Raw genomic sequence first — 26,074 nt, forward strand, 5'->3', positions numbered from 1 at the left:
ATAGTCATATTTAATCAAAGATTAAAAAATTTTTTTTGATGGTTGCAAAACCTGTTTTTAGAAGGAATAAATGTATTCACTGCATTATGAAACAGCTTGAGAAAACAAGATCTTACAATGTACACCATCTCTGTGTTTAAATAGTTTCATTTCTATTCATGAGCTCCCTGATTAGATACATGGAAAATATCATCAGTAGAATATGAATAATTCTGACAAATTAATAGCCGATTTTTTTTTTAAAGAATGAAAATACGTGTAAGCACCTCATCTTCATTAGATAAAGCTGCTATCAGGGGTGCATGAAAATCGTGGCCCACCTGACCGCAGCACAAATCCCTGGCAAACAGCAAGCAATGAAAGAAAGGGCAAGGGGCCTCCAGGGAATTGAGTAGAAAAGGGCAGCGCTAGTTGCAAGAACAGGTTGGGGCAAACACCCAGCTGGCCAGGAGCGTGGAGTGTTCTACTTTATGTCATTCCTCTGAGGTAGGCAGGGCAGAGATGACACAGCCATGGGATTTTAGAGCAGGAAAAGACCTCAGAAATTGTCCAGAATCATCCACTGCCCGTTACAGGAATACCTCGGAGATATTTTGGGTTTGGTTCCAGACCACCGCAATAAAGTGAATATCTCAATAAAGCAAGTCACACAGGTTTTTTGGTTTCCCAGTGCATATAAAAATTATGTTTATGCTATACTGTAGTCTAGTAAGTGTGCAACAGCAGTACGTCTAAGAAAACAGGTGTATGCCTTAATTCCAAAATGCTTTACTGCGAAAACATGCTATCATCTGAGCCTTCAGTGGGTCGTAATCTTTTTGCAACAGTCATGTCAAAGATCACGGATGACAGATCACCATAACAAAAATAATAATCATGACAAAGTTTGAAACATTGAGAGAATGACCAAAATGTGACTCAGAGACAAGAAGTGAGCAGTGCTGTGGGAAAAATGGTGCCGATAGACTTGCTCGACGCAGGGCTGCCACAAACCTTCAGTTTGTAAAAAACAGAGTATCTGTGAAGCTCCATAAAGCAAAGTGCAATAACATGAGGTCTGCCTGAACACCTTAGACTGTTTCCGTTGTTGCAGGACATGGAGGGAGGAAAGTGATCCACCCAAGATAACACAACCATCATGCAGAGAGGCAGGACCTGAATTCTGGCTTTTGGGCTCAGAGCCCAGGGCTTTTTCTGCTAGGCTGTGTGGAAATTAAATCATACCCATCAGACACTTGATACCTGCATGGTCCTGGAGTTCATGGTGGGCAGTGAGGGCACCGCGGTGAGTGAACATAGCTCCTGTCTTCCAGGAGCTGACAGCCCCAAGTGGGAGACTAGGGAAGAGTGAACACACTGCGAGGACGCAGCCAATGCTGAGGAAGGGGTGCTGCTGTATGTAAGACTGGCCCACATCTCGGCTCTCTCGCTTCCTCGCCCTTGACCTTGACCTTGAGCACGTTACCTAATGTGTTTGAGCCTCAATAGGCTTATCTGTGAAAATGGCAATAATAATAATACCCGCTTGACAGGATTACTGCAAGGCACTCAAAAGTAGACATTCTAGGACCAAAGAGAACGCACCCACACCAGCTCATGTGAAAGGGAGGACTCTTGCGAGACCATGGTGAGGTTTCAGAGAGAGCCAGCAGGTGGGTAGAAACAGGAGGAGCTTCAGGGACCAGCCACGATAAGCTCCATCTCTTGTTCAAGGTTCTGCTTCTCCTAGGCCATCCTCTTCCTTTTCCTTTCCTTCCCTATCACTGCCTTTGAGACTGAACCTTGACAGGCACAGAGCTCCAGAATAATTGCTCTTGTGTTGCATCTGTATTACCATTCGGCTGAAGTGCCCAGCCCCAAATGGAATTCTCTCTGGTTCTCTGGAGATAGATCCTATTGGTCTAGTGAATTTTTAAAAGTCAGGAGCCATCCGTCCTACGTTGCGGGCCAGCCAACGGAAGGGCACCCTTGAAATCAGGACTCTGCCCCTCATCCAGTAAACTGGAGGGGTGGGGTTACATGACCTGCTATCAGCAGCAGGGGTTGAGGGTGGGTGCAGATGTTTCCAGAAGCTGGAGTGGGCAAGGCAGGCAGCCCCAAATTTGTCTGATACAGAAGGCCCTCAAAGGTTCGTTTCTTTTCCTGCACTCAAAGTACAAACAGCATGCCATGCTAAAGAGAGAATGGCTGGTTCTGCCTCTGGAAGAGGCCTAGGTGGGCAAGTCCACAGGTTGATGGGAATGGCATTCCAGGTAGAGGAAAAGGCATGGAAAAGGCACCGTGGTATAAAGTACAGAGTGTGATCACGGGTCGTGCTGTCAGCACGGGGATGGGGGATTCCAAAGGCAGATGTCTGGATCTTATCCTACATGGACGGGGGGAACTGGCAGTGTGGTTTGCACCCTGGAGGATCATTCTGGAGGCCAGTGTGCAGAAACCGGAAGGGGGCAAAGAGGGGGAGGGGGAGAAATGAGGTGGGAGACCATGGTGGTCCTGCAGGTTGCAAGTGGTGAGCACCTGCTGAACCAAGTCAAGAGCACAGGGATGGAGGAGAGGGATGGGTGGGGAGAGGTTAGGAGACAGAGCTTAGCTCCAGGGCTTGGGGATGGGGAGGGACGGAGGAGAGGGTTGGCGGCACGCCCAAACTTCTGACTTGGGGACGGGGTAGATGGCGTGGCCATTCCCAGAGGTGGGGAGCAAGGGAAGGGGAGTGGGCTGGAAAAAAGATGACGAGTCCTGCGAGGTCTTGCGGCACCTGGGGATCATCCTGGGGAGAGCAGGGGGGACATGTTATACAGACCCTGGGGATGGGTCTGGGAGATGCTGGTGTATAGTTGAGGGACAGGAGATCAATAGCACCTAGAAGGCTGGAGGACAGTGATAAGGGCTTCACACTGCTTGGATGGGGATGAAAGAGGCAGAGTGAGAGGGTCAGGAGTGGAGCTGAAGGCCCAGCTGGGTGGGACGCTGGCACGAGTGGGAGCCACCAGCCCTGTGATGTGATCGACATCCCCCATCACCTTCAATCACCGGCCCTTCCTAGTCCACGCAGGGCCCTGCCACCACTTTCCCAGAGGACCTGGGCCTCACCTCCACCTTCTCCTGAGCAGGAGTAAAGAGTCTCTGGAGAAACTCCTGAAACCCCAAGCCCACATGTCCCTGCGCTGAAGGTCTTGAGCTCTGGGCCCAAGAACAGCAGCGCTAGAGGCTGCGGTGGTCCACACACCCACCCACCTGCAGAAGGGTGGGAGCTCTTAGCGGGTGCAGGGAGAGAGAGGGACTTTTCTAGCCCATCAGAGGGTCCTCGGTCCTATTAGGAGCAGTGAACGTTTGCAGAGTATCAGGGAGAGCTGCTGGTCTCCCCCACAGCCTCCTGACAGAAAAGGGCAGTGATCTTCACCTTAGAATCGAATGCGAAGGAAGGCGGGGAAGGGCGCAGCCTGGCTTCCTAGACCAGCATAGCTGGTAACTGGACTGGGCCCAGGATGCCTTCGCCACCCTCCAGAGGCCCCTGTAACCCAGCTGCTGGCATGGGGGCTTTTGGCAGAGAGCCCATCCATTTAACCAGCCCTCGGGGTGGGTGATGCATTAATATTGAACGAGTACCACTCTGTTTACTTTTACGAGTCCTAACTTCCCATAAATCCAAGTCAGAATCAATCTTCTTCTATGGAAGATGTTAATGGCAATTCCATTATTTAAATCCAATCAACGCTTTGTTTTTGCTCCCTTTGTACTGAGGCAGAGTAGTTTCGAGGGGGCTTTTGACCAGGCAATGGAAAAAAAAAAAAAAGTCCAATGACCTTGCTCACATCTCAGGATTGCCGTTAGATAACTGCTTAGGAAAAAAGGATTCAGTTTCTCTCCATTTATCCGACAGAATCGGAAGGTTTTAATTCCACTGGCCTAGGAAAAATAAAAATTCTTCTCTCGCGTTCACTGCACCCTGCGTGAATGCTGTCAGGGACACTCAGCGTCCCTGCTTTTTAAACTCAGAACTTAGCTGCGATCTACTGCTTTCCAATCAAATTTGATTTTTTTTTTTTTTTTAACTACGAACCCATCTCTTCTAGGAACTGTCTTCAGTGGACTACAAAATAGCTGAAACAAGTGGGGTTATTTGTTCCCAGAAGTAAAAGGGCACAAAAACGAGACAGAAACCTAGAGGTCTAGGAGATCACAAGGCCAACAGACCCCCCTCCAGGATGCTCTTAGCCCACGGGGGCTTCTGCCACTTGTACGCTCACTGAAAAGTGAAGGACCGTGTGAAGGTGTGCAACTCCAGACTCACCACCAGCAGAGGCAGGCAGGGAAAAAATCTGCTTAATATAGAACTGTAACTAAGATTAATATAAATAATATAATAATATAAATATAACTAAGAGAACAATGTTTTCAAAGCCAAACCAGGGACCTGGAGGGGAGGAGAACCCTCCTGGTATCCGCCTGAAGGCCTGTCCTTTTCCTCCCGGCTGACTCCCTCCCTCCTGTGGGATTTAAGGTGGGTGGGTGTCACCTCCTTCTGGAGACCCCCCAGCTCCCTGGCCAGATTCCATCCTTGCACTTTTCACCGTGATCCATTCGCACGCCCACCCCTCCCCTGCTCCTCCCCTGGTTCACTCAGCAGCCTCAGGGGCCACGTCAGTGTTGTGCCCGAAGCAGGGGTTCTGCCCCCACCAGGCCCCCTGCCTCCAGGGATGGAGCCTCGTCTCATGCCTCAGTGTGCAAGCTGTCCTCTCAGAGACTCCTCTCGGGAGGGATTTGACAGGGCAGGCTTCTGAGAACGCTTCCTTGTGGCAGGAGGTCCGAAGGGCTTCTGGCTCACCCTGCTTTAGGAGGCAGCTGCGGACTAGCTGTTCTCCATTTCCATTCAAGACAAAACAAAGGAATATGGGCTTAAATTGCAGCAAGGGAGATTTAGGTCAGATAGAAGAAAAGCCTGTAGGAGCCACCTCAGTGGGGACTGTGGGAGCTGATGGAATTTCCTGCCCTGGAGACCTGAGGCAGAGGCTCTAGTGTCAGGGCTGAGCCATCCCCAGGGCTCGCTGGAGGAGAAGGACCGGGGCAGGCCTAGCAGGTCCCCCTCCGCGTGTGTCACTCAGCAGCCCTGCAGCACGCCCTCACTGAGAACACAAGGACAAATTACATGGGAGCACACACGTAATAGAGCATCGTTTCTTGGGGGCTGTCGGAGGTTGTACCTGCTATCTGTCAGAGCCCATGGAGACGCATGCTCTCCGCCTCCCCCTCCCTAAATGACAGTTTTGTTTTCTGTCAATCCGTCCGCAATGGCACGGGGCACGGGAAGTCTCGTCCTGATGGGCTGGAGGAGCCAGCCTGGAAGAGGGAGCTGCTGGGACCCCCGTGGAGCTGCGCAGCAGGTCTCAGCTTGGAGCTGCCAGCAGGAGAGGAAGTACCAGCCCCACGGAACAAGGCCCTGAACAACAGGGGATGCGCCCCTCCTTTCGGGATAAGCAAGAGGTAGATGTCTCACACTAGTCACCGGGATCCCCAGGTAATTCCCAGTAGGAGGCCAAGGTCAGGGGCACGGCCAAGCCTGGAGGCAAATCTGTGACCCACCTGTGACACACGTTTGAGACCTCCTAGGGGTGTTTTCATGGAGACAGCATGCCCTGCACACTTGTTTGTCTCCCTCCTGCTTTTGATTTGCATTGTCTTACAGTCTCCCTTTAAGTCACCTTCAATCCTTTCTGAACTCAGTGAGGTGAAAACAAGCAGAACCGAAAGCTTCCTGCTTTTCTCTGGCTGGGCCCTGGGCAGCCAGCTCCCACCCCCTCAGGCCTCCCGAGAGAGAGGGTTGCAGACCCCCTTCCGTACCCATAGGTGCCAGGCCAGAGCCGTCGATTCTGATGACCCCACAGTGGGGAACTGCAGCCAGTCTGCCAAGAGCCCTCCAAGGCCCGTGAGAGAGGCTCGGTCAGTTCACAGCACCTGTGTGCTGACACGGGACTGGAGCAAAGAGGGGACCGACAGGGTGGTCTGTCAGAGCGTCACTGTGCCCGGGACGGTGGCTGTGCCACCCTCGTCTGCCCTCCTTGGCCTGTGAGACTCGGCCCCATGCTGAGCAGCACGCTGAGACCGTCAGCCTAAGGCAGGCGATGCCCCGCGGTGATCTTCCCCTACTTCTGGATGCAAAGCTGTACAGGAAGGGGCCTGGGGACATAGGTCAGTGTGGGAGCCTGACAGGCAGGACAGGAGCAGTGTCTCCTCAGGGAAGCCTCCTCAAAGGAGAGGGGAAGTTTCCGTCTGATTCAAGCTGTTCTGGAACGCAGCAAGGGACCACTTCTCCTGGCCTTTGTGTCCTCCAGTCCTGACCACCCCGCTGTCCACAGTAGGAGAGGTGAGAAGGCTACAGGGAGTCTCTCCCAGGGCTGGTTACCACAGTTATTGAGAAAGGAGCACGCATGGGACTTCCCCCACTACACGGCCTGGCCCAGAGGTCTGTGCAACATTCCAGATGTGTGACATTTCCAGGGCCCAGCATCCAGCAACTCCACCCTGTTCCTCACAGCTCCCAACTCAGGGTGGCTCTGGTGGCCTGAGAAGTGTAACCAAGACCGTTCATGACTGCAGGCCCTGGGGACACTGGTTGTGGGGACGCTGATGTGTCCTTGTGTGCCCTGACCCAGGAGAAGCCAAGAATGGGCAGTGGGAGAGATTTCACCTCTTTTTCTTTGGGGTCTCTCCCTGACTGGGGGCCCCTGGGCAGGACTCTGAAGTAGTCCTGCAGACGTAGGGTGAGCAGCTGGCCTTGCTGGTAGGGCGACAGTATGGGCAGGAGAGGAACAGCTCTTGGCAGGGCTCACCCAATCCTAAAGACCAGCCCATACAGTCGGGCTCACACCATCTGGGCACAGAGCTCCTCCCCCAGGATGGGGAAGCGTGGCCCGAAGGCTGTGTTCCTGATAAGGAGAAGTGTACCAGGCCAGTGAGAAGATGGGAAGTTCAGATGAAGACATGCGCTCCTACTCCCTGCTCCAATGGCTTTGGTTTGGCCTCTAAACACCACTCACGAGTCTAATGATACCACTAACTAGTCAGCCAGCCAGTGAGGCTGGGGTCTGCAGTCTCTATGAAACATCTCCTGGGACCCCTGCTTGGTGAGGGAGACCAGTGGGGGAACACAGGTTTCCAGGGCTCCCAGTTTAGCTGGGAGGGCACAGGTCACACAGACATCAAGGCCAGACAAGGGATGAGAGGTTAAAACTCACAGTAGGAAGGGGTGGGACGGGCGGGCTCAGAGCCAGAGCTGACCTGAGTCCCAGACCGCTCGCGCTCTGACCCTGGGTAAGTTATTTAGCCTCTGGGAACTTCAGTTTACTTTTCTGTAAAGGGGGACAATAATAGTACCCATGTCCGTCCATAGGGTTGCTGGGAGGATTCCAGGAGAAAGTACATGGAAACCGTTCAGCATAGCCTTTGGCCCTTGGTCAGCACTCAATACTCGTCCTTGTTATTCCAGAGACTAAACCCAGCTGAGCCAGGGGAGGGGGTGGGGAGGGAGGGCTTCAGAAAGGCCAGGCCTGAGTCCGGCTCATGAGCAGGACACCGGAGGCGGGGAGGGAGCTGCGTCACCACGGCTGCACGTGCCCCTGCCAAGCCTCGTTCTAAATGGATTATTGTTTATTGGCGGCTAATCCCATCTCTGGGGTTATGAATTATTTACCAGATGACGACCTCATAATTGTTAATGACAGATGCCCCAAGGACAAGCTGACGTACCTTCTGAAGCCACAGTGCTAACTGTGGAGTCCCGGAAGCCCCCATGTGGCCACATCCAGAGTGTCACTCCTAGGGACATTGCCTGACTGGCCCCTGGGGATCAATCACGAATCCAACCCCCTCATGACACAGACAAAGAAACTGAGATCCAGAGAGGAGCAGGGACATGCTTCCCAGTCCCAAAGCCGGCCAGTGGCAGCCCTTGATGGGGCAGGCCCCAGTGCTCTGTGGGGCATTTGTCCGCTGTTCGGGTTTAGGCTCCGGGGGCAGCTGTGGGCTGAGCAGGAGCTCAAGTCCTCTGTGATGGGTGCTGGGAGATCCCCCACCAGAAGCGAGGTGGAGGGGTCCCAGGACCCTCTGCCGTTGTCCCTGGAGAATCAGTTTGCAGCCCAGCGGCTGTTTGGGATCCCTGTGGTCTGAGGAGGGCCACCTCCCTGGGAGCAGAGGTCCCCTGGTGACTGGATGTATTTAGCAAGCAAAGGCCACAGGGTGACTGGCCATGGGGGCGGAGGTAGGTGGTGGGCATTTGGTCCTGAAGAAAGTATGAATTACGTCGGGGTCGGCTGGGGTCCCAGCCCTTAGGATAATAACAGCAAACCCTTGTATTAAGCTATGTTTCATGCACTATTCTAGGTGTTGTATTATATGAACTATTTAATCCTTTCAACCACCCCATGAGGTAGGTATATTTATAATCTCTATTTTGCAGGTGAAGAAACTGAGGCACGAGGAGGTTCAATAACGTGTCGGAAGTCACACAGCTGGTGGGGGCAGGGCTGGGATTAGGACCCAGGCAGTCTTGTTTCATCATCTGTGCCCTTGACCACTACACTACACTGCTTCCTACAAATGTTCCCCAGATGAATGAATGAACGAGTGAATGAATGCTGTGAGGTCCCTTTGAATATGGGACCTCTTTTCCAAAAGTGTTTTAAATGTTAAATTGAGCATACTGAGACCCTGGGTTCCAGCAGGGTCTGGGAGCCCGTCTTCCTCTTGGACTGGGGACTGAGCTTAGAACAGCAGAAAGGAGAGCTCTGGCCTGGGGTGCTGGTGCCCCAGGGGCAGTGGCCTTGGAAGGGCTGGGTCAGTGCATTGCCCTCACTGCCCTGAGGTGGGCAGCTGTGAGCTGCTCTCATGGGCGTGGCAGGACCCTGAGTACACGCAGGTGAGACAGGTTAAATGAGATGCTTCTGAGTGAGGCACACATACCACTCAGTCATTCCATAACTGTGCCAGAACCTTCTTTGTGTCAGGCTGTGGGGAGTGACCCAGTGACCAAGACACTGTCCCTGCCCTCAGGGGACTCCCAGCTGTCTCCCAAGGCAGACAAGAAAACAGCCAGGCGCCAGGTGAGAGGGTTCTGTGACAGAAGGGAAGCAGAGGGGCTGAGGGACCCAGGAGCACTGCCAGAGGCCCTGTGAGTTGACCTCCTATGATCAGTTCCTTTACAGTGTTACATGTGCTCAGCTCTGAGCTCACAGGGGTCCGGGGATGAGCCTTGAGCACACTGGCCAGTGAAAGGACTGCACCTGACCCCAAAAGAACCAAATGGGTGCCGGGGAGAGTAACCGTATCAGGAAATCAGAGGAGAAGAGAGAAAATTCCCAGCGTGGGTGGCCTGGGAGCGCTTTGCCAGGAGATGGGTAGGGATGGGAGAGGCACTCCTGGGAGATGCAGGCTTAGCAGGACGGGTGCTCAGAGGTTCGAGGCACACAAGCAGGGTCAGTTAGAAGCACAGGGTCTGTCTGGAGGGGAACAGAGGCCGTGTGTGAGTGCGTGGGGCATGCACGGGAGCCGGGGTGGAAGCCAGCGGAGTTTGGCTAGCTGGTATGGGGTCAGATTTACTTCATCCGATTCACAGAGCCAGTAGTGCAGCTCTGTGCTCACCTGTGCAAGATGCAGAGCACTCTGATTGCATTTTGGAAAGCCCTGAACTGCTGCTAAATAAGTAATCGCAGTTTATTCTGGGTTGGAGAAGCAGGATGCCTCCTGTCCGTGCTAATGGGAGGGCGAGGCTCTCTGGCTGGCTGCTGGGGGCCGGCCTGTGCACATCCGTGAGCATGGCACTGATCTGAGAAGGGACCCTGGATAGAGCCTCTCCATGTCCGGACTTTCATTTCCCACTTTCGGCACCTGCCTGTGTACCTGGAGGAGGGGGGATAGGTTAATTGTTACCTCCTGTGCTGTTACTAGGTCACTTTGTAAAAGCAGAAATATGCTTTTAATGATTTTTTGTTGTTGTTGCTACCTCACAAACCAGATGCTTTTATCTAAATGAGTTGCTACAAATCAAAAGAAGGGCCCATGAGGGTTGCTAGGCTGCATCTGTCTTACACAGGGAAGCTCTAGCTCTGTGAATGAGAATTAAGTCTCCCCCATCCTTTTAGCATCCAGCTCTCTTACAAGTAAGAGTGAGAACATGCACTGGCAGCCTCCGAGTGGCCTGGATGAGAGGATGCAGCGAGTGAGTGGTCTCCAGCCTGCAGTGGTAATTCCATTCGCTGTTCAACTTGGTGTAGGTGGGTGACGCCTGGGCCTGGCTGACTGTGTTCTTTGGGCCTCTTGGGTCACTGTGGGTGGGAGGAAGGAAGGAAGATGTGATTCTTCCAGTTTTTGTCCTGGGTGGGGGTGGGACTACACTGAGGCCCAGAAGATGGTCATTCAATGCTGGGCTTTACACATAGTAGGTGCTCAACTAATGTTTGTGGAAGGCAGGCAGGCGCAGACTGACACTCGCTCAGAGGTCTTAGGCTTCAATCTAAGGAGTAGCAGTTGATGTGGAGGCAGGAGGGGCTCTGGATTAGGAACCAGGAGACAAGGACTCTAGTTCCCACTCTGCTTTGATTGGCTGTGTGACCTTGGGCAAGACACTGGCCCTCTCTGGGCCTCAGGTTGTTTTGCTCAGTATAATCAATGGCAACAATAATCCCTCTCTATCTACCTCCTAGGGTCTCCTTTATGACCAAGTAGATGAAGTTATGTGAAAACACTTTGCAAACTGAAAGCACTGGGTCATGGGAAGAGGTAAAGTAAGTCCTACGGTCTTAGTCTTGGACGTTCTAACAAAGTGAGGTTGGGGCAGTGGCTGCCCTGAGCACGAGGCTGCCGAAGAGTCTCTGGGGCTCAGGGAGTGCACGGGGAGCTTGGCTGTGAGAGTGCTCTCTGGCCAGTGCTCTGTGAGCCTTCAGCTCTGCTTCCATTATCTGAGAGCGTGGCTTCTGGAGGCTTAGCATGGCATTCAATGCCCATCACGGCCGAGACCCAATTACCTTTCCAGTCACATCTCCCAACTCTTAGGTCTCCCTTAGCACTTATGCTCTGGGGTCTCCTCTCCCTTTATACCTTCAGGCCTTTGCACAAGCTGTTTCTATTGCCTGAAACACTGCCTATGTGCGTGTGTGCGCTGACACACACACACACATTTCCAGCTTGAAGTTACCTCTTCTTGGAAGCCTGTGGTTTTGATCAAACTAGAAGACTCTCATGGCCTCAAATGTGTGCTCTGGGTCAGGGATTTTGTCTCATACGGTCACTGCTGCACCCCCGGTGTGCGGAATACAGCCTGGCATAGAGCAGGTGCTTAAGAAATATTTGTTGACTGAATGAGTTCTTCCATAGCACATTGTATAAATTCCTACTGTTGTATTTATCACATCTTATTGTCAGAATGTATTTACTTGCTGGTCTCTCCACTGGACTGCCAGCTCCTTGAGGACAGGCTTTTGTCTGACCTCTCTGGATCCTGGACCTAGAACAGTATACAGTGTGGTTGCCAGTAAGTGCTTGAGTGAATGAATGAATGAGTTTTACTGTGTGCTGGGTATTCTTCTTACAGCCCCAATGCTTCTGGCTCTATCTGTCATGTTGCAAGAGAGAGAGAGAATTTATGATTAGCAGATAAAAGCTTAAAAGTTCTGAGTGACCTGTGAAAATATGAAACTATCAATAAGAGCCGGAAGCTCACAAATTCAGGAGCGTCCTTACACAGTCACTGGAGCAGGACTCTGGCAGGGCCACTACCAGCCTATTCAGCATTTTTGTGCAACTTAGAAAGAGGTGTCCCTCCCTCTGAGCCCTCATAGGCACAGCAAAGCTTGCAGAGCACAGGCTGGGTGTCAACTCCCACGCCCCCCTGGGCCAGGTGCCCTGCTGTAGGGCACAAACCCACAACTGTTCCCATCAGCCCTGGTCTCTGGGGCAGGTGCAAAGTAAGGAAGGAGACAGGTCACTTGGAAATCAAACTTGGCCACATAAATAAACTCTGAGGTTTGCAGATAAGCTATTTCTAGCCCAGGTGCCAAACAAGGTTTTGCAGCTAGAGTGAACTGCTGTGTGCGCCCTGCCCCCATTAGCCAAGGGGAAGCGCCCTCCCTGTGCATATGCTGCTTCCAACAACTCAACTCCAGAAATGGGGGATCCACCCCTGGGGCATCGCCTACCTTTGGCTGATGGTCTCAGGATGCTGTTCAGAGTCTCACAGGCCAAGGAGGGCAGACGAGGGTGGCACAGCCGCCGTCCCGGGCACAGTGACGCTCTGACAGACCACCCTGTCGGTCCCCTCTTTGCTCCAGTCCCGTGTCAGCACACAGGTGCTGTGAACTGACCGAGCCTCTCTCACGGGCCTTGGAGGGCTCTTGGCAGACTGGCTGCAGTTCCCCACTGTGGGGTCGTCAGAATCGACGGCTCTGGCCTGGCACCTACGGGTAGGGAAGGGGGTCTGCAACCCTCTCTCTCGGGAGGCCTGACGGGGTGGGAGCTGGCTGCCCAGGTCCCAGCCAGAGAAAAGCAGGAAGCTTTCGGTTCTGCTTGTTTTCACCTCACTGAGTTCAGAAAGGATTGAAGGTGACTTAAAGGGAGACTGTAAGACAATGCAAATCAAAAGCAGGAGGGAGACAAACAAGTGTGCAGGGCATGCTGTCTCCATGAAAACATCCCTAGGAGGTCTCAAACGTGTGTCACAGGTGGGTCACAGATTTGCCTCCAGGCTTGGCCGTGCCCCTGACCTTGGCCTCCTACTGGGAATTACCTGGGGAGTGTCACAGAAATACTAATGCCTGGGTTCCAGCCGTAGAGATTTTCATCTAACTGATCTGGTGTGTAGCCTGGATATCAGAATTTTAAAAATTTCCCTAGGTGATCTTAATATGCAGCCGGGGTTGAGAGCCACTGTTTAGACTTAGAAGAGGCAAACAGGAGCTTATCTGTTACGACACGATCCAACATGAGATACTGTGATGACGGCTCGGGAGGAAATGCCTATGCTGGAGTCAGAGGCACAGATCTCAGGTCCCAGCAAAGGAGTCACAGGGACAGGATGGACATTGACTGCCACAGAGTCCTAAATGTGAGCATATCTACATGCTCCATAGGAAAATAAGATCTTCTAACAGCCTGTAGGGTTCATGTAAAATCATTTCGGGGTGGGGCGAGATGAACAGGGTTGACAGATGGCTATCGCCATGGTACCCAGCTTTCAGAAGCCTTGATCCAGGGGGTAGATTTTTTTTTTTTTTTTTTGCGGTACGCGGGCCTCTCACTGTCGTGGCCCCTCCTGCCACGGAGCACAGGCTCCGGACGCGCAGGCCCAGCGGCCGTGGCCCACGGGCCCAGCCGCTCCGCGGCATGTGGGATCCTCCCGGACCGGGGCACAAACCCGCACCCCCTGCATCGGCAGGTGGACTCTCAACCACTGCGCCACCGGGGAAGCCCCAGGAAGTAGATTTTAGAATAGCTGAAAGAGTAGATAAATTACATATCATCCAGCAATTCTGTTTTGCCAAATCTCCACAACCTCCATCCCAAATCCTCAGGGCTTAGAATCCAGGAATTTGGTTAACACCTTTGAGTTGAGAGTATTGGTTGAAGCTTTAAGATACACAGATGCCCATCCTCATGAGAACAATGAAATTAGAAGGTTTGGGGTAAGAACCCAGGCATCTGTATTTCTTAAATCTCTCCAGGTGACTGCAGTGTTCACTGAGGCCTGAGCACTGCTGGCCCAGGTAATGTCATTTTGCCTCTGAACCTGTCTACCTTCTCCTGGGAGCTAGGAAGGTGGGTGGGTGGGTGGTTATCCTACATTTGAAGCAGAGGAGATGGAGGCTCAGAAAGCTGTACGGGGCTTGCCTGGCATTAGTGGTGGATTTGGGATGAGAGCCCAGCGGCCTGTCTCTCAGTCCAGCGTCCCTTCTAACACACTGCCTGTGAGGTCATCTGTCCTGCAGTCCTGTGACCTCTGAACTGAATAAGATCATCTGATCTCATGATGGGGAGATAAAAGAATGGTCCCAGGGCTTCCCTGGTGGCGCAGTGGTTGAGTCCGCCTGCCGATGCAGGGGACACAGGTTCGTGCCCCGGTCCGTCCAGAGCCTGTGCTCCGCAACGGGAGAGGCCACAACAGTGAGAGGCCCGTGTACCACAAAAAAAAAAAAAAAAAAAAAAAAAAGAAAAAGAATGGTCCCTGTCCTCCAGAAGCTCATGGTCCAGGAAAGAGGATGAGAGGCTCAAGACAAAGAGGACAGAGGTTCACAGCCTAGGGAGAGGCGAGGGTTGAGGCATCCCTAAAGGCTTCACAGCAATGAGGTGGCTTCTTTTGGCCAGGTCAAGTCTGAGATGCAATCAGACCGGTGGGTAATGGATTCTCAGAACTATGGAGAAGTGGTCAGGACCTTAGGACAGAGTTGCTTCCTGAGAATCAAGCCCTGGGGACAGCTGAAGCAGAGGGAGTAGAGGGGCTACTGAGAGACAGTAAAGCTGAGGGAAACCCGGTAGCACAAACACCTTCATTTACAGGCAGAAGCAGGAAGAGGGGCTGGAGTGGCCAGAAAGACAGAGAGATGCAGCCCACCCAAGCCAAGGGTGGGAGGCTCCATGTCTACGTGAAACTAGTAGGGAGGTCTTTTGCTGATCCTGAGGAGGACAGGGTTGGCTGGAGGTCTTGAGGACAATGGGGGAGGCAGGGAACAGTTGCAAGGACCGGAAAGGGAATGGACCAGTGATGCATGAAGGATGCCTGGGCAGCACTGAGGGTTTGGCTAAGACTCTGCTAAAAGATCTGTGCCCAAGCCCCTCGGCGTGATTACATGGCCCCCTCAGGCATCTGAGGGCCCAGAGGCCCAGGGAAGGTAGGGGCTGCAGAAGTTTCCAGGATGGGCCAGGACAGGCAGCAAGAACAAAGGACAAGTGGGTGACAGCTTGGATATGCTGGCGAAAGCAGCACTAAAATGCCAGCCCACAGGTCCGTCCTCAGGGTGGAAGCCAAAGGGGGATCAGAAAGAGAAGGAGGGAGGAGGGGCCAGGGGTCCAGTGAAGCAAGGCTGTTAAGAGCGAGGGAGTGCAGAAAGGCACAGCATGTGTGCGGTCCACAAGGGCACCTTTGGGATGGCTTTGCCAGGTGAAGCTGCTGTGAGTGCAAAAGTCCGGGGCACAGCACAAGGTGTCCTCTGATGGCACAGCTCCAGGTCCCATTAGCTCTGGAGACATTTGTAATGTCCTCCCAGGATGCAGGGCACCCAGGGGGACTAGGGGCCTGGATAGGCAGCACTGCGACAGTCCCAGGATGAAGGTCGGGGATGCTGCACAGGGGCATCCCCCGCACCGATGGGGATGGGCACTGGCCCTTCATCACCTCGGAGCCTAGGTGTCTGCTAATGCCATTCTTGGCTCAGTCTTCAGTTCTGCACGGACCAGGTCCCCAGCTTTACCCCTTAACTCTTCACCCACCCTGGCCACGGTCGCACACTGCAGTGCTGGCATTACATCTCCCTCCTGCTGGCTGGTCCTGGTACCATGCTCTTGGTTACACAGAGGATGCTCATCAGGCCACGGACAAGCAGAGAGCAGCCCTCCACGCTCTGCCTCTGAGCAGATCCCGCTTTGTAGCAGGATTCATGGAGCCCAGTGACCTGGCCCAATTTCCACAGGAAAGTGATAGCTCTTCCACTGGTTACCAGGGGTCAAAGCAGGCCATGGAAGCTTCCTATCTTCTTGGGAATCTGTGGGAGTCCTGCACGTGAGGGAAACATATAACCCAGCTCCAGGCCATATGCTATGGTGGTGCTCCCAGGAAAGGCTGTGGGTGTGTGTGTGTGGTGAGTATTTATTGAAAGCCTCGGCAGGCGCTGGGCGGGGTGGTGGAAGGGAGCACAGAGAGAATCAATGATTATCCTCCAGGGACTGGCCAGGAGGTAGGGAAGACTGCCATGGGTTCACAGTGAGAAGACCAGTCTGGTGGGCACAGAGATTTAAGATCCACAAGGGGGGTATCCTATCAGATATGCTTGGTGAGATAACCTTCAAGTCTCTCCCGATCCTAAAATACATGCTTCTCAAAGGTTGGGATGAACAAGAGCCACGTCTCACCCTGCATCAGAGGCAGGGAATAGAAGACCCCAAAATAAAGGCCATTAAACCCGTTGCCCTGGGTCTCTCTACCCCCTTCACCTCAGCCACACACACACTCACACTCTAAAACTTGAAGGTGTATTCTTGGAAAGCTGACTTCTGTGAAGAGCATCTCCTGAATCTTTTCTCAGACACTTAACTCCACCTTTGCCCCCCCCCCAAGAGCTGAGAATGCCACGGTCACCAAATCCAAGCTTAACTGTCTAGTTTTCCAACTCCCCTCCTCTGGCCTGACAGTCACAGAAGCAAAGCATTCCCTAGTGTCCAGGATGAGTAGCTGGACAGCTGGCCAGCCAGTCAGTGATGTCCTTAGGAGTGTGCCAACAGCCTAACAACTCTCAAGGTCAGGCGCCCATCTGTCCCCACTGGCCACCCCTGCTGGACTGCTGGGTGGCAGCAGGCTGGATGCACGTGGATGTTTCTTCTATTTCGGTAGCCGATTCAGGCCCAGCCTGGAGCCTCCTCTTGCTTCCTGCTGACAACCCAGTCTGCCTGCAACTCAGGATCCCTTCTCATTGTGCGAGGGCTCTGGGAGCGCAGCGCATCCCCAACTCCACTGTCTCCGAGTCCAAAGAGAAAGCTCTCTGACCAGCAGACAATCAGGGCATGGCAGGAACCCTGTTGGTCAGCTGCTGAGACCCCTGCTGTGGAAGGAAGCTGGAGTCCTGGCTACAGGCTGGCCCCAAGCAGAGCCCCTGAGGCTCCTGGTCAGAGGGCACCAGGGCATGGGCCTGCTGAGAACACAGCATCTGAGCTCGCCCAGCACCAGCCCTAGGAGTGATGCAGAGGTGGCTTCAGCCCATGGACTTCTAAAGGCTCGAGTGCCATCAAGACGTGCTAGCCTAGGTCAGCTCAGCTTCCAGTGTCCTGAATCCCGGCACCTACACCCCCGACGCCCACCTTCGTTCCAGGCCCAGCTCGCTGATTCGTTTCATCAGACTCTGCCATCACAAGGTTAGGCCATGTTCCCCCCACCTCTCCTGGCTGCCTGGTCTTCCGGATCTCGCTTGGAGATTCCTGAATCAAAATTTTAAGGCTGACCTCTAGAAATTTAATCCAAGGAAATAATCAAATGACTATGCAAAGACATATATGCAAACATGTTTGTTATAGTATATTGTTCGTAAGAGTGAAATACTAAAAATACACCAGATCTCCATTATTAAGGCACTGGTTAAGTAAACTGTGTGGCTTATTATAACCGTACAATATGAAGCCTTTAAAAATGCTATAGAATTGTATTTACTGACATAAAAAGGTACCTGCAACATATTGTGAAGTCAAAATAACGGATTACCAACTAGTACCTACAGTGTGACCTCACCTGCGTTGTGCATGTGTGCGTGTACACTTTATGTATATGCTTAGGAAAATAGCCTGGAAAAGGACACTAAAATGCTTATTTCTCCGGATTATAATTATAAGTAATTTATATAATTTTACGTGCTATCTTTTAAAATATTTTTACACTGAACAAATATTATTATTTGTTTTAATATTAATAACATCAATAATATTTTCAGGATATTTAATAATACTATTTTAATAACAAGAAAAGTTAAATTACAAAAGAAGAACTGCAGTTTTTAAGGAGCTAAGTAGTCACCTAGCTGCTGGCCACCCCCAGATCCAACCTCCTGGAGGACCAGAGCCCCAGGTGAGTGAATAAGAGTGACAGCCTTGCTTGTGTGTTGATTCCAGAAGGGTGGGGCCCAGGTGGCTTAGCTTGGCTCTGATTACCAGTTAATCCCATGTCTACGGTAAAAATCTCACTGACCAAAAGGGTGAGAGGACCAGCTACATTTACCTTACTTCCCCGAGGAAATCAGTGGTAGAGAAGATGACTTCCTGCTTTCCAGGTGAGCTGACCTACCTTGCACCGTCCGTCTCTGGCAAGCTCAGGATTCGTCCCCAGGATGCAAAATCCTCGATGGCCACCAACACTTAGCACAGCATGAGCATCACCAGGAGGCCAGGCCGTCTAAAAAGAGACAGAAGAGTGGGGGTGGGGTGGGGAAAAGGTATCATCTTTTGCAAAAAGATCTCTTTGGAATTCCAGCATCTTAGATGGTCCCCAACTTAAGTGGAAGCTTGTCCCTATCTTGGATTTCCCGGTGTGGATGATCTGACACAGGCCATGCCCAAACTCTGCCCCGGCACACCAAGATAAGGGGATCCGAGTGGGCAGCAGAGAACCCCAAGGGGCAGACACTAGATCTCACCCCTCCATCCCCCAAACACAGAAAGCCCTAATCCCCATGGTAGACCCATTAACACTCAATAAGAGAGAGAATAATGGCATTCCCTTCCATCTAATCCAAACCAAGAAATTCCAGAGATGGGGAAAAATAAGAAATGTAAGTCTTCTTTAATGCTGAAAAGAGCACAGGACACAAACTCTAGAACTACAAAAGCACATCATTACTTTTAGACAATGGACAAGGAGACCTTGAGGAGGCAAAGGATGGGTTCCCTGGAGAGAAGGGTTTTTAAAAAATATATGGATTTACTACCTCGTAGAGAGAGGCTATCGAACATGGGGAGGCAGGGCTATCCCTAGTTCCCTCGTTCAAATATAATATATGTGAAAGCCATCTTCACGACAGGAAATGGCATCCTCCACTGCAAAAAATGCATGACTGTCGTTACCTGGGAATCGATACCTTTTTCTAAACTGAATATATCATGACCAACTGATTTTCCCTTTTCCTCTTAGCACTCCAGAGTCCCGGATAGCAGGGAGAAAGCTTTAATGTGATATGAAGGATGTGGACAGGTAAATAAGTTATTGTAAACGAATTCCACCTTATGACGAGCTTCTCTCCGACGATGCAACGGGTCTTTCTCGGAGCCTCTCAACTCAAGCTTTTTCAGATGCTGCTGACAGACACACACGGGCCATATCAAATAGCCATTTTAAAGCTGAAGGTGGCAAAAATACTATTTTTCCCAAGGATAGCATGTTCCCTTTACGATTAAGAAATAACCTCAGTGGGGAAGCAAAGTAAGCCAAGGTCACCATTTAATTTTGATACAGAACCAAAGTCGTGAGTACATTTCCTCTACCAAGCTTATGTGAAGCAGACAGTTAAATCGATCTCTTTGGCCACAAAATATTGACAGTACTGGTGATAATAAACCATCGATGTATTTCTGGGAAAGAGCCTTGGCAGTTACGTGTCGGTGAAGAGAGAGGTCTAGGGGACAGTGGTCAGGCCGTTTTTAGATTCTTGAGGATCTCATTCATTTAATTACCCATTCATTCTTTCAATACATATTAAGGGCATCCCCCTTATGTGTCAGGCAGTGTCTAGGCTCTGGGAATACAAGTGAACAAAACAGGAAGAAAAATTCCTGCCCTCATAGAGCTCATCTTCTAGTGGATGGAAACACAGAACAAACAATAACCTTAAGAAATAAGTACAAATTGTACAATATATTAGAAGGTCGTCAGAACTATTTATCAGAGAAGAAGTAGAGCAGAAGATGACTGTGGGAGATCGTGGTGCCGTTTAGAGAGGGTGGTCGGGGTAATAAGCCTCACGAGAGGATGGCATTCGAGCACGCTGGAAGATGATACGGGCCTGGGCTGTGCAGGTGTCCGGGGAGAGCATTCAGGGCAGAGGGAAGAGCCAGTGCAAATGCCCCGGGGGGAGCGTGACTGTTGTGTCCCTGGATCTGCAGTTGTGGCTGGACATGGGAGACTATAGGACATTAAGCTGGAGAGGTGAGAATTCAGTTAGCATAGGGCCTTGCAGGCCACTGTAAAGGCTACTAACTGAGAGCCCAAGACCCTGGCCAGCAAGCCTTAGAAAGAGCTCTCCCTCTCTTGAGACAAACCTCTTGGTTGCCAATGTCAGGTTAATCCACTTCCCTTTTCTGCAACCCAGATGGCTCGACTCTCTGGGTTGTGCCAAATACAGCACAGTCCAGACAGGAGGGGGGTGGGTAGTGCAGGGGGGTGAGCCACCAGTGCTGTCTAAACTGTTCTGATGACAATGGCCTCGTCCTTCCTCCTTTGTGGTCTCCACAGGCCACTTCTAGAGGAGATAACCGAAACAAAGTTCCAAACAAAAATAAACCACATGCAAAGCTGAGTTCTCTGGGACTGTTCCCTAATGTGCTTATGAAAAGATCCTAACGTGAGCTGACGTGTGAGACATCACAGGCTGTGCTGGGTATCTTCTGTTCGCTCCTCCAGGTCGGCTTTCCATCGGTTCTGTGTCCTGGGAGGCTCACCCGGTTGTCAGAGAGGGTGTCACTCCAGCTCTGAGACCCTGCAACTTCCAGTTACGTTCAGCCAGTGCAGACACCAGCAGGAGACCAGGGATTGGGGTGGGGCTGGGTGTTTATTCCCAATTTCCTGCCTCCTTGCTTGTCTTCATGGGATGGCTGTGACTCTCTACTGAAGGTCGCGGCTCCGGTTGGTGATGGGTTCCATACAGTTCTCTCTCCGCCACCTTTGTGAATAGTCCTTTCATTTAACTCTCTTCAAATTACATATTTGAATGTGTCTGTTTCCTGTCAAGACCCTAATGAATACATTCTCAGAGATGGTTAGAAGCAGGACTTTGGAATCAGACATCCGAATTAGAATTCTAACATGGCCCTTAGTTTTGTGACACCGGCTAAATTATTTAATTTCTATGAACTCTTGTTTCCCGTTATTAATGCATCAGAGAAACTGGTACATAATTATCGTCCTCAGCAAAAGCATCAGCATCGGCATCTCACTACTGCCATCGTCCACTCATAGTCCCAGGGCAAGCCACACCTCCTTCACGACATCTCTGCCCACCTCAACCAGATGCTCCTCCCTCGAGGGCTTTCTAGCTGTTCTCAGCTACTATTTGCTATTAGTTGATGCCTCAGTAATTTCATCTCTTTCCTCCTCTTGCTCTGTTTTCTCCCACCCAACCTCTACTCCTTGTATTCAAATCCTCAGCGCCCTGAGAACAGACATTATCTTAATATCTGAATCTCTGGCCCATAACACCCATCACATGGGGGTGTACACAGACCCTTCATTCCGTACCTTTTCTTCTTGGGAGGCCTGTATAAGCTACAGCCATCAACCGAAACACATTCTACTCTAATGAGATGCATGGTATTTAAAGTGATTTTAAAATAAATGACTAGAAACTGATTTCTAGTAATAATTTCATTCCCATGATAACACTGTAAAACCTTAAGGTTCCAAAGATCATGGCCTGGGAAAATGAACCTCAGGAAAGAACCCTGGAAATCACAGGGAGGTAGGTGTGGTTTTCCAACCCCAGGGGAGATGGAGGTACTACCTCTGGAGCTGACCTTTGACATCTCTGGTCAAACTGACCGTTTCTCTTCCACTAATCTCATCATCAAAGGGCAGCTTCCAGGCTTAAGGAAAATAAAATTTAAAAAGCCAAAGGCTGAGGGACTTTTTTTACTTTAGTTTAAAAAATACGGTAGGTAATAAGTCAATGCCTGTGAAATTGGTCTTAAGTCCTTCACCTTCTCAAGGCCCTTAAGAGATGCTAATTGAATTTGACAGCATAAAGGCCCATATGAAAGCAGGACCCGTGAATAGGCTGTCTGGGTTACATAACTGCCTAAATGCTGGGAGATCCTCAGAATTAAACTCAAAGAAATTTTTGAGACCTATTCTAACTCTAGATCTACAAATAAAGATGGTTCCTGACATGAACCAAACTGATAGCGAAGAGAATAATAAACAAGGGTCCCAGGATTTTTTTTACTTCCCTATAAAAGATATCATTTTTTTGGAGAGGAACTGCCGTAAGAGAGGAAAAACCAATTAGGGAGTCTCCCGTTTGATGTAGGATCAGAGAGCAGCCCTGCCTGGGTCTTGACCATGCTACCCAATTATGATTCCAGCGCCCGGGGAGCTCACTACCCCTCAGCCAACTAGGAAACAAGGATTCTTCCTTCCTTGGAAGGAAGAAAAAAAGCAAAGGAACTGGAGGCTGTAAACTATAGTGAGAAAACCCGCTCCCACACCCACCCTCCTGCCAGCCCAGGTGCAGGACCCTCTGGCACCCCTGGCACAGGCTTGGATGTCTGCTCTGAACGTATCCTGCAAGGGGAACTCTCATTCACATTCTCTTTCTTTTAAGAAGAGAGAAAACCAGGCCATCCATTAATAACATCAACCATGGGTTCACCAAAGCTTGTAGGCATGTTGCCAACCCCAAAATAAACACTCTCTCTGAGTGTTTATCCATCAGGCTCTCGACAGTTCATGGACCAAGGGGCCCGGAAGGCACTGCTTTTAAAAGGGGAGAATTAAGATGTAAAGATGGAGCATAAGCCGGTTACGAGAGCCCACCCAGCACAATGCTCAGGCTTCTTCTTTCCATTAAGGAGCCAGAATTGGCCACTGATGAGATCCATTACATATTCTCCACGATAGGGATGCACCACCCGGCAAGCTTTTCTACGGGCACGTGTTCTTCAAAGAAAGATAGGATCTTCAGAGGCCATGACTCCTGATTGAGGGAAAAATAATATTTTCATAATGTCTGATGTTGAGAAAGCCTAGCAGTTCACAGTTTCTCATTTACCTTTTCTAACAAGCTTGTGAATACTTTACAATTAGTATTCCCATTTTATAGATGAGGAAACTGAGGCTCATGGACAATAAGATTTACCTAAAGTCACATAGCAAGTGAAAGTGGGAGGGAGCTGGAAGTGGAGCTCTGGATTTGTGCCTCCATCCCACGTCTCTGTTCTGGATTTCGGCCCCCTCGTTCCCGGGATCCCAATCAGTGAGGAGTTTAGCACTGTTCTGTGTTTTCTCTGCAGTCACCACCCTGGGCTGAATAAAAGCACAGGTGTCGGTGGACGTCCACATTCCAGTCAGGTCCTGGTGAGCCCAAACTAACCCTACAACCCGATTGGCTGTCCTCCCCACCACCACTGCCCACTTCTCGGCAGCTCGCAGATGCCCCGGAGGTGGTCAGGTTCCCAAGTGACCCCCTGACCCTGAGCAGAGCCTCTCACAGCAGAGAAGCCCAGACGGGCCCAGCCCCTACCGCAGACCTCTGTCGGCAGGACCGCAGCTCACCCAGGTTCTTCGTTACTGTTAACTCGATGTTTCCCAACACTGTTTTCATCATCACCCCCCACCCCAAGAGAAAAATTACGTGAAATTCTTTCCCGTGAGAGAAAAGGAGGAGGATTCTGATGGGTAGGGTGGAGCTTTGGTGGGTCAAAACCACGGCACTGAGGTTTTCTTGCAGCTTCCCTGTTCCACCAATCCATGTCACCCCCGCCTGCCTGAGACTGCATGCATTCGGGACTGACCTTCCTCCACAGCTGCTACTGCCGGACCCTCATCGCGGGGCCCTGCACTGCTGCCTCCCACGGCACTGCTCAGAACAGTTCTCTCCAATCTCTGCTATGGCTGCTTGGGGCGAGGCCTCCCCAACTCTCACCTGGCCCACATCCCGGCTACTGCTAAGGGGTGGTGCTCAACCCCAGAATGGGTCAAGTCACTCCCTGGCCAGAGTCCCTCCATGGCAGGGGCCGCAAGAACCCAGGCCAGTCTGGACTCCTCCCAGTGTCCTGCCATGTCCAGCCTCCTGCCCCGGACAGCCCCAGCTCTCCTCCACTTCTGTGATCAGACACACACCTGCTCTTGCTTCCCGGACCTCCTCCCCCTGCCTTCACCCCTTCTCCTCCTGAAAACTCCTCTCCAGAAGTTTTTCTGCACTCTCTGGAGTACAGACACTCCTGGGCGAATCCCTGGAGAATATCAAGATAAGAACACAGTGTCACCAAAGGAGGCTTCGCAATGGCCTATCTCTTGGTTCCGCTCGGCTGGCTTGGGCGAGGAGAATGGGGAGATAAGGACGACGGGGTGCCCGTGGCCTGACTGGATCCTAAGTTTTGTCACGACAGGGCTCTGCCAGAAACCTAGGCTGAAATGTTTCAGAAAAAAAAGGTTGCAAAGCAGTTCCCCCGACACAAACTCTTTTCTTGTTGCAAGGCAGACCCACTTCAATTAACTAGGAATCCACCAACTCAGCCCCACCACTCAGAGCCCCCCACAAATTTATAGAGGCTTTCCTGTCACTGGATCCAGGACTGGAAAGACCTTGCATTTCCTGAGGGCTGCAGGCTGGAGAGAAGGGCAGAGGCTCCAGCAAATCTGTTACACCCACTCGCCCATGGCGGCAGGAAGATGTGGGCAGGGCATGCAGCACCTGGCACGTAGTAGATGCTCAGTAAGGCTCTGCTGAAGGAAGGAAACTGCCTCCAAGACTCAACTCACTTTCTACAATTTTGCTTCGAACATTTGGACATTCACACCACAGCCGCATGATTGGAATACAAACCAGTTAAAAAAAAAAGGAATCAGACATTGCTTCCAGATTTCACTCTTATAAACAAGCCTGCATCCTCCCTTTAAATTGTAATAATTCCTTCCCAGATGTTGCTTCTCCTTCAGACCCGTAAATTTAAGCTTTTAATGATGATGCTTCACATTTGCCTGGTGCCATGGGCTCTTTGGAGTGTTTCTGCATCTTCTTTCCCTCATTAGATGGCCACGTGGACCCCAGGAGAGGCAGGACAGGGGCCGGCATCCCTAATTCACCGACAGGAAGGCCAGCTGGGGATGTGCGGAGCTGGATTGCGGTGGGTATGGGTGTCGCTCTCCTTCCTGGTGCCGAGAACCACAGTACCTTCCTCTTCAGTGCTGTCCAGGTGGCCATGTGGGTGGGGCATCTGTGGAGTCTCCACCCGCAAGACCATGCTGCCCACTTAAAACTCTGACTCAGATGTGAACAAGTCTCTTCCCTTGGTTCTCCCTGCACTCCTGGGGCCAGGCTGTAACATTTGGATAAGACTTATCTAGAGTCTTGGGGAGTAAAACAGAACAATATGCCAGGAGGGGTGAGAGCAGTGGAAAGAGGAAGTAGAACGTGGCCTGATAAGCTGGTGCCCCCGCTGGTCTCCAGGAGGTTCCATCCTGGCTCCATCGGGCAGCCCCCATCTTAGCATTGAGCACACTGGAATTCCCAGCCAGGCAAGAGCCCACCTCAAGTCTGGACCCACACGTAGAGCCCAGAGAGACTAGGACTTCCCTCCCAATTTCCCTGTTCCAATTTCTTCTCAGAGGCTGTCCCTTTCCTGGTGACAGATCCTGGGGCTGTTTGCCTCGATTCTTTTTATTTATTTATTATTTTTTTTAATTTTAATTTTTACTTTTGCAGTACACGGGCCTCTCACTGTTTTGGCCTCTCCTGTTGCGGAGCACAGGCTCCGGACGTGCAGGCTCAGCGGCCATGGCTCACGGGCCTAGCTGCTCCGCGGCATGTGGGATCTTCCCGGACCAGGGCACGAACCCGTGTCCCCTGCATCGGCAGGCGGACTCTCAACCACTGCGCCACCAGGGAAGCCCTGCCTCGATTCTTAAGGGGAGCCTTTGACCTGTGTCCCAGGCACTCACTTAGCTACCACATCGGTCCTCTATGGGGCCCACAGCTGTACATGTCAGGGGGTGGGAGACAGCCGTGGGGACAGGAGACACAACTACCAAACAAGTTCATGGATCCAGCGTCTGCTCACTGTCAGGGTCTGGACCGAGCCAGGTCCGGCTGATACCTCAGCTGCCAGGGCTCAGGGTTGCTCGGCATCTCATGCCCCTTTGGTTCTTGGCCTCTTGACAGCTTTAGAGAGAAGTGATGGGGAAAATGCGGCTTCACAGAGTAAAACAAGGTGGGCTTTTAGACTCGGTGGGTTTGTGGTCTCCCCAGGGAGTTGCAGAGAGGTTTGGGAACCCCTTCTCCCAAGTCTGAACCTTGCAGCCTCGCTCCATGGCACAATCAGAGCTTCACCTTGGATTTTCATCTTAGTCCCTGACACACCTGGGTGGTCAAGAGCATGGAAGATGGATAATCTTAGAGACCTGGGTCTAAAT

General features: G+C 51.5%; 1 protein-coding gene across 1 annotated transcript in view; it reads right to left on the reverse strand.

Annotated features, from left to right (window-relative positions):
- Positions 1 to 26,074, reverse strand: part of KLHL29 (kelch like family member 29) — a 312,454-nt gene that overhangs the window by 209,295 nt on the left and 77,085 nt on the right. Inside the window, exon 2 of the mRNA XM_065891320.1 lies at positions 18,023 to 18,130. The gene's annotated coding sequence lies outside the window, so the exon portion shown is untranslated. The remainder of the gene's footprint in view (positions 1 to 18,022; positions 18,131 to 26,074) is intronic.

This window comes from Phocoena phocoena, chromosome 14, assembly GCF_963924675.1.
Source record: "Phocoena phocoena chromosome 14, mPhoPho1.1, whole genome shotgun sequence".
NCBI lineage: Eukaryota > Metazoa > Chordata > Mammalia > Artiodactyla > Phocoenidae > Phocoena > Phocoena phocoena.